Consider the following 7774-nt stretch of genomic DNA (forward strand, 5'->3'; position numbering starts at 1 on the left):
AATACTCCCCTCTACTTGACCCAAAGCCAGAAGGATTCTGCAACATGATATTAGGTGGTTCAGAGATTAGCGGAGTCAACTACTCCTCTGCAAAAAGGCATGCTTGAGCAAGCTATCATCTGGAAGCTCGTTCTTCCTATCCATCCACACAGAAGCCTACTCAACAAGTCATCCAATTCGAAGACGATAAGCCAGCCACCCTGGCAGCCCCACACCATGATGCCTTGGTCATCTCGCTGCAAGTAGCAAATATTTTGGTACGGAGAGTGTTTGTAGATGGAGGATCTTCTGCCAATGTTCTTTTCTTAGAGGTTGTCAAGACGATGGGCCTAAACGAATCAGATATCAACAGGCATCCCACCATCTTGGTCAGATTCAGCTTTGAGTATAAATATACAATTGGAGAGATAACCCTGCCTGTCTACACAAGTGGAGTAAATTGACATACTATCTTCCTTGTTATGGATTGCCCCTTATCCTACAACATCATCCTAGGTAGACCCTCGATCCATGACATGAAAGCTGTCCCCTCAACCTTCCTCTAGACAATCATATTCCCTACTAAATAGGGAGTAAGAGAGATCAAGAGTGACTCGAAGTCCTCTAGAGAATGTTACCCAAAACCTTATAGCAACTATAGACAAATCCGACTTGCCCAGCCGAGCCAAGCCGAGCCGGATCAAACCTCAATGGAAGAACTGGATGAAGTACAAATTGACCCTAATCATCCCAACTGGAAGACCCAGATTGGATTGAGGTTGAGACCTAAAATCAGAGAGTGTCTAATCAATTTCCTGCAACAGAATCGAGATTGCTTCGCCTGGTCCCATGTAGATATGACAGGGGTTAGTCCTGATGCAATATTGTACCATCTCCAGGTTGACTTCGATTGTCACTCGGTAAGGCAAAAAAGGAGAAAATTCACCCCAAAGTGAAATCAAGTGATCAACGAAGAAGTAGAAAAAACTCTTGAATAATGGGCTCATTCGGGAGGTCTTTTATCCTGATTAGCTGGCTAACGTGGTGGTTGTCTGAAAGAAGAATGGGAAATGACAAGTATCTCTCGGTCGGTAGCCAAGTGTCACCCCTTCTTAATAGTACTTCGAAAGTCAAAGCAGTTTGAATAGTGCCTGGCTTGCGAAGAAGCTTTGCAGCAACTTAAAAGGTAATTGACTTTTCCACCTCTACTTTTTAAACCACTAACTGGAGAAAAATTGTAAATACCTGACAGTCTCAGAGTCGGTGGCTTCAGCCATCCTAATTAGAGAAGACAATGGGATGCAGCAACCAGTTTATTATGTGAGCTAGTTGCTCCTCGACGCTGAGACCTAGTATAGTCAATTAGAGAAGTTGGCCCTAACACTCATTCATGCCTCCAGAAAGTTTCGACCCTATTTTCAGTGTCATTCCATGATTGTGCTCACTAGATATCCACTCAAAAAGATCCTGCATAAGCCCAAGCTCTCGAGGCGCTTCACTCAATGGATGATCGAGCTAAGTGAATTCGACGTCTCATTCCAACCGCGCACAACTATGAAGTCCCAAGTGTTAGCAAATTTCATAGCAAACTTCACCCCCATCACCTCCACTCAAGCAAAGAAAGAGCTACTATGCCTAACAAGTGAGATGCCTTTGAAGTGGACCCTCTCAGTCGATGGACCGAGCAATGTAACTGGCAACGGTTTAGGCATCATGCTAATTACTCTAGATGGGGAGATCTTCTCAAATGCGCAAATAACGAAGCCGAGTATAAGGCTTTGATAGGTAGTCTCTCACTCGTGAAAGAGATAGGCGTAACAAGGTTGTAACTCAAGTCTGATTCTCAGTTGATTTTTAATCAACTACAAGGGACCTACCAGACTAGAAACTCAAAGATGACAGCCTACCTAAACTTGGTGAAAGAGCTATAGTCTGCTTTAAAGAATTTACAATCACTCAAGTACTAAGAACAGAAAATACACATGTTGATGCACTCGCCAACCTCAACTCAACCTTTTAAGGTACGTCTGACTTTCCATCCCACCTCTCTTCCTCCAATGGCCTACCAACTGGAAAGAGCCTCAATCTGAGGTAGTATTGGTCCCCAAGGAACCATCAAAGGTTATGAACATCAAGCTAGCCGAATCATGGATGACTCCGATCCTAAAGTACTTAGAGAAAGATAAGCTCCCAACAGAAAAAAATGAAGCACGCCACCTGATGGCTAAGGCTGCCGAATTTACAATTTATGAAAGACAACTCCTAAAGAAGTCATTCTTTGGCCTATACTTCAAATGTATAACTCCAGAAGAAACCCAGTACGTACTAGTAGAGCTTCATGAAGGCGAATACGAAAATCACGCTGGGGGACGCAGCTTGGCACACCGGGTGATCACCTTTGGTTTTTATTGGCCCATTATGCGCTCGAACTCAGCCGTATATGTCAAGAGGTGTGATAGCTACCAAAGATTTGCTAATGTCTTGTACCTTCCCCCCGAATGACTCAACTCCGTCTTGACCCCTTGGCCATTCATGAAATGGGAATAGACATAGTGGGCAAGCTTCTAATCGCACTTGGGCAGTGAGTATACATGTTGGCTGTGACAAACTACTTCACAAAGTGGATAGAGGTAGAAGCATTCGCCTAAGTGTGAGATGGGAGGTAAAAGGCTTTACCTAGAAAAAAACATAATCTGTCAGTTTGGGATTCTAAAGGAGATAGTCATAGACAACGGGTCCTAATTTATCAGCTTTGGCTTTAGAGGTTTTCTTGAAACATGGGGAATCAAGCTCAACTTCTTAACTCCCTAAAACCCCCAGTGAAACGGCCAGGCTGAGTCATCTAATAAGACAGTCATGCAATCTATGAAGAAATGCCTTCAGAAAGCGAAAGCAGCTTGGGCAGATGAACTACCAAGAGTATTATGGTCTTATAGAACAATCGTCGCTCATCCACGGGCGGGACTGCATTCTCCCAAGTATGTGGCTCGGAGGCAATCATCCCATCAGAGGTATCAGTCTCGTCCCCTAGGGTCTAATGGATGAACGATGAATCAAACAACTAGAACTTATGCCACAACTTGGACACCATTGATGAGTTGCGTGAATAGGCATATATTAGAAACATTATCTACCAGTAGTAGGTCTCTCCGACATTACAACCATAACGTCAAAGTGAGGTCATTCAAAAAAGGTGACTGGGTCCTCCAGAAAGTCCCTGTAGGGGCTAATTCGAGGACATAGTTTTAGGTGTTCAAGACCCAAAGTACAAACTTAAGAAAACAATTACATTCAAGGAGCAACATGCTACGGGTCATCTTCTTGAGTCGTATGCCCTACAGTCGACTCGACCTCCTTTCCTTTGCTTGTTGAAGCCTCCATTGTCGATCCATCCTGAGGAAGGGACTCAGTCGACACAATAAGCAGTCCTTCCAAGTCTCAAGCAAAGTCGTCCACTGTATCGTTGCACTCGGTCTCAACCTGATCTTTCTCTGCTCCACCATCCCCATTGGCTGACTTAGCTTCAATCTTTTCCCACAATTCGATATCCTCATCAGGATTCCAGTGGAAAGTATTACCCGTTTTGTAGTCCTTCATCAATTCAGCGCAGGCTTTAATTATGGCATCTGTAGCTATCAATCGACATCGCTTCTTGAGGGCGACTGACTCCTTCTCCTTTTTAGCAAGCGCCTAATCTTCTCGGCCAGTGCCTTTTCCTTTTCCACCAACGTTTTGTTCAACTCTGCCAACTCCAAGCCTATCGTAGCTTGGCAGCACTCTCCTTCGATGATTTCAAGGCTGAAGCCTCCAAAGTGCGAAGGCTAGTGTTGGACTTGGTCAAGTCCTGGATCTTCGTGTCTTGGGTGACCATGGCCTTTTTCAGATACATATTCCCAATCAAAGCCTACAAAAAATCGAACACTTAGAATAGTTTTTCGAGAACAAAGTGTTCGAAGATAAAAATTACCTGAAATTGCCGAGCCACTGCCATTCAACAGCTGCACTCATTCCCATTTGATCAAACCGGCTCTTATTCGCGGGTAGTAGGAATGACTCGGCTAGCTTCCCCATCCCGGTTGCTTCTGAGTGACCGAAGCAACTATCGGGAGCGTGACAATCATCTTCTCAGCATCCTCATTGACTTGGACACTTTTTGAAGAATCAGCTCCAGTCATAGGCGGTGTAATCGATGGGATTGATTCAATTCATTCCGTCTGGACATTTTCACTTGTCCTAGCTGCCGACTCTCTCTTTCTCTTGGCTCAACACTAGGTGATCGCCTCGTTCGCATTTGGGATGTCGATGTTGATATTCTTCATTAGTCACTCTACAATGGAAAACTCTCTAAGAGTTAGAGGATAAAGAAACGAATGTCCAAAATAGATATGGTTGCAATAGTGCGTCAGCAAAATGCTCCATGTCTACTTCAATGTAGGGAAATGAGCACCTCTCTGTATCGCAGCGACCTCGCTCCAAAGATGACTCGCCCTAAGGTTTGCCTCTGGTAAGAGCACTCTCCAATCTCTCTGTTTTCAGTGGTATAGCCAGCAATTCTTGGGTGGGCGCGTCCAATCCGTCACCACCCTGCCCAGTCTTGTTGAACCTCAGATCTGTAGAATAACGAAAGATAAGACTCAGTACTCAAAACAAAAGATAAGTAAAAGTTACTCACCAATTGCCCGCCACGTAAATGATATGTCACCCTACCCTCTCTTTCCAAAGACTGCATCACCCTTTACAAAGAAGACTTCCCTTTCCAGTTCTTATCACTCAATCGTAAGAATGTCAACAAATGGATTCGGTCATGCCTTAGGGCGACTGAGTATCTACCATTGTCTGTGTCATGCTCCTTCAAGTAGTAAGAGTAAAGGAACTTTTGCAGGCCGAATCCTACTCTGTAAAGAGTGCAGAGAAGCTCTAAAACTATCAGCAGCCTCCAGCCATTCTGCATGATCCGAGTCAACGCTATCATGAAGTGGTTCAATACTTCCCAAACTAAGCAAGGAATCGACAACCTTAGCCCATCATAGAAGTAGATATTATACATAGCAATCCATCCTGGTACGTCTCTCGACTGAATTAGGGATATGATACATAGTCCTTATCCTCCATTCATCATTTGGAGTGAGCTCTGGGAGGTAATCCAATGGCAAGATCCCTCCACCTGGTCCACTGGATACATCCCTCGTAGTCCCACTTGTAGAAGGTTCACCCTCGAGACTGTTGCCTGGTTCTTCCTTACTATCTTCCCGACTTTCCCCTTGCCTGTCAGAGTTGTCGCTACTGGACTCAGTAGCAGTCGGATCTGTCATGGGTACACTTAACCCTTTGGGGACTCCCACGGGCACGTTACCCTCTTCCGGTAAACCCACCATAGTGGGAGCACTCTCGTACTCTCCTCCCCCCTCCATCTCTCCCTAATTGTTCCCACTCAACTCGGAACCCGACATCGTATGCTTAGATGTAAAATTTTCTTCACCATGATTGACTCGGTCCGATAGACCGACTGAATGATCAAATCAACTTTTGTCTTAAAGGATGAAACTGCACCTTGCCCCAAGAGTTTCCTCTCGACTTGGTCAGGCACCGCAGGTGTACTGAATGAAGATAGTGAATAAATTGAGTCTCCTTTCTCCTACAGAACAAGCTCTCAAGGTTTCTAGAAATTTTCCTAGCAACACCTATGCTCCTAAACCCAAATCCTTCAAAGCTTTTTCTCCAAAATTTCTAAAATACTTAACCAAATTGCCTCAAAAACTTGTCCTAATCTTAGAACTTAGTCAAATCTAGACATATCTTCTATAAACTCAACAAAGAATAGAAGAGTCCAAAAAAGAAAAAGTTGAATGCTGGGTTACTTAACGAAAAATGATCCTAGAAACTTGCCTCAACTGACTCTAAAGCAAAAGGATAGTAGAAACAAAAAGAAAATGACGATTCATGTGAAGGAAAAGAGAGTTACCGTGAAAAAAATCACTGAAGACCCTGAAAAGTTTCGACGGCGACCGAAGAGGAGTTTTGAGGTAGAGAACGAAGTGAAAGAAAAGATAAATAGTCGCCAAAACGACTTCTCCTTTTATTCACACTTGGACAACACATGGCAGCATCCAATTGGCTTCGACTCTTTACTTTCCCGCCTAAAAGCAAGAGGAAATCCTAATCGTACATGTGTCATACGATAGGACCGCCTCAATAGCCCTAATTTCTCGCCTCCTACTTAAAACACACGAAACCCTACAGTACATGTGTCCCGCTCTCCTAATGTCACCCCATTGCACTTGGATGAAGCTCAACTCACCTAAGCAAACCAACTCGACTCCCAATCCGAGAAATGGACAATACCTACTTCTTAGAGTAAAGAACGCACAGACACTCAGCCTAACTGGCTGATTGAACTCTATAAAGGATAACTCTTCATTCCCTATCATTCGGTCTAGTACAGCCGACCGAATGAACTTAGCTTCAAGGGTTTTTTCTTACACCTAATCGCTCGGCTCGATCGACCGAGTGGACACAACCACAAAGGTTTCGCCCTGCATCCTACTGCTTGGCTCAAGTGGCCGAGAGGACTCAACTACACAAGGTTGCAAAAGTATAACCAAAAGCCTCTTCATAGTTTTCACCAAGATGAGACATCTCTATTCAATCAAAGAGAATGCTCGACTGACTCGGTAGACTGCCTCCTTGTTATGTTAGGTTCCCGCTAGACCAGCTACTTTCCAAGCTAAAATACTCTTTAGCTTAGAGAGTGGGGGCTAACTGTGGGGGTCTAAAATCACACAGGCCCTTGTTAGGCCAAAACAGGAATGTTCCACTACATCGACCCAAGCTTGTGATCCAGTTTTGATTAGGTCAACATTAGAGCTCGTGACTTGGCTGAGTCGTAACCTCCAGATCCAGCTTTCTTCTAGAATGGGTGACTACAGTAGCCCATATAAGGTTTTAGACCAAGGTAAGTGCATTCTTCCTGTTTTGCTCTATCCTAATTTGGCCAAGATTTCATGTCTTAGGCAAATTAGGACTCCTGTTACTATTAAGTCAAGTAAATCATGATCTTTCCTATTCACAAGACCTCTTCCCTTAAGGATTCAGAGTCCTACCAGGATACGAAGATCCTACAACTACTATATAAATAGGGGTCACCCCTTTGTTTGGGCATTCAGCCCTAGTACGACCTACAAGCACTCAAGCTCTCACTCCTAAGAGCTATACTACTACGCCGTGGTTCTAGTCTCCGACTTGACCTCTGGTAATCCTTCATTCCCTTACCCTCACTAAATTGCCTCATTCAGCCTTATTGACTTGAGCGTCGGAGTGCCTACGGTAGACACCACACCGGTGTCCAAGTAAGCTCCACGCTTGTTTGCTTTGTGTGTAGATGCAGCGGATTGTCAATGGCCTCAATCTCACAGAATCAACCCTACTTTTGTAACCGTAGATTTTAGCGTCTACAGTTTCCATCTACAGAAGAAACATTCCATAAAGAAAAATATATATCATCATTTTTCCAGTTGGGAATTTTATCGTTTGTTTGATCTCTAAACTTTAATATATAATCAAAAAAGTTAATGGCATGCACGCAATTTACCATCTTCATTTCCTTCCTACGACCTGCATCACTGCTAGTCTTCACCTCATTTTCTCTTTGTGTTATCATATAAAACAAATCAAATATATTTTATCCAATTTATACATAAACATGAAGAAATCAATAGAGAGATGGCATACCAGGAAATGGCTTCGATCAATGGGTTAAAAAATCTAGTAAACCGATTATCTTATTTGGGTAAAACTC

This window comes from Pistacia vera, unplaced genomic scaffold (assembly GCF_008641045.1).
Source record: "Pistacia vera cultivar Batoury unplaced genomic scaffold, PisVer_v2 Contig328, whole genome shotgun sequence".
Lineage (NCBI taxonomy): Eukaryota > Viridiplantae > Streptophyta > Magnoliopsida > Sapindales > Anacardiaceae > Pistacia > Pistacia vera.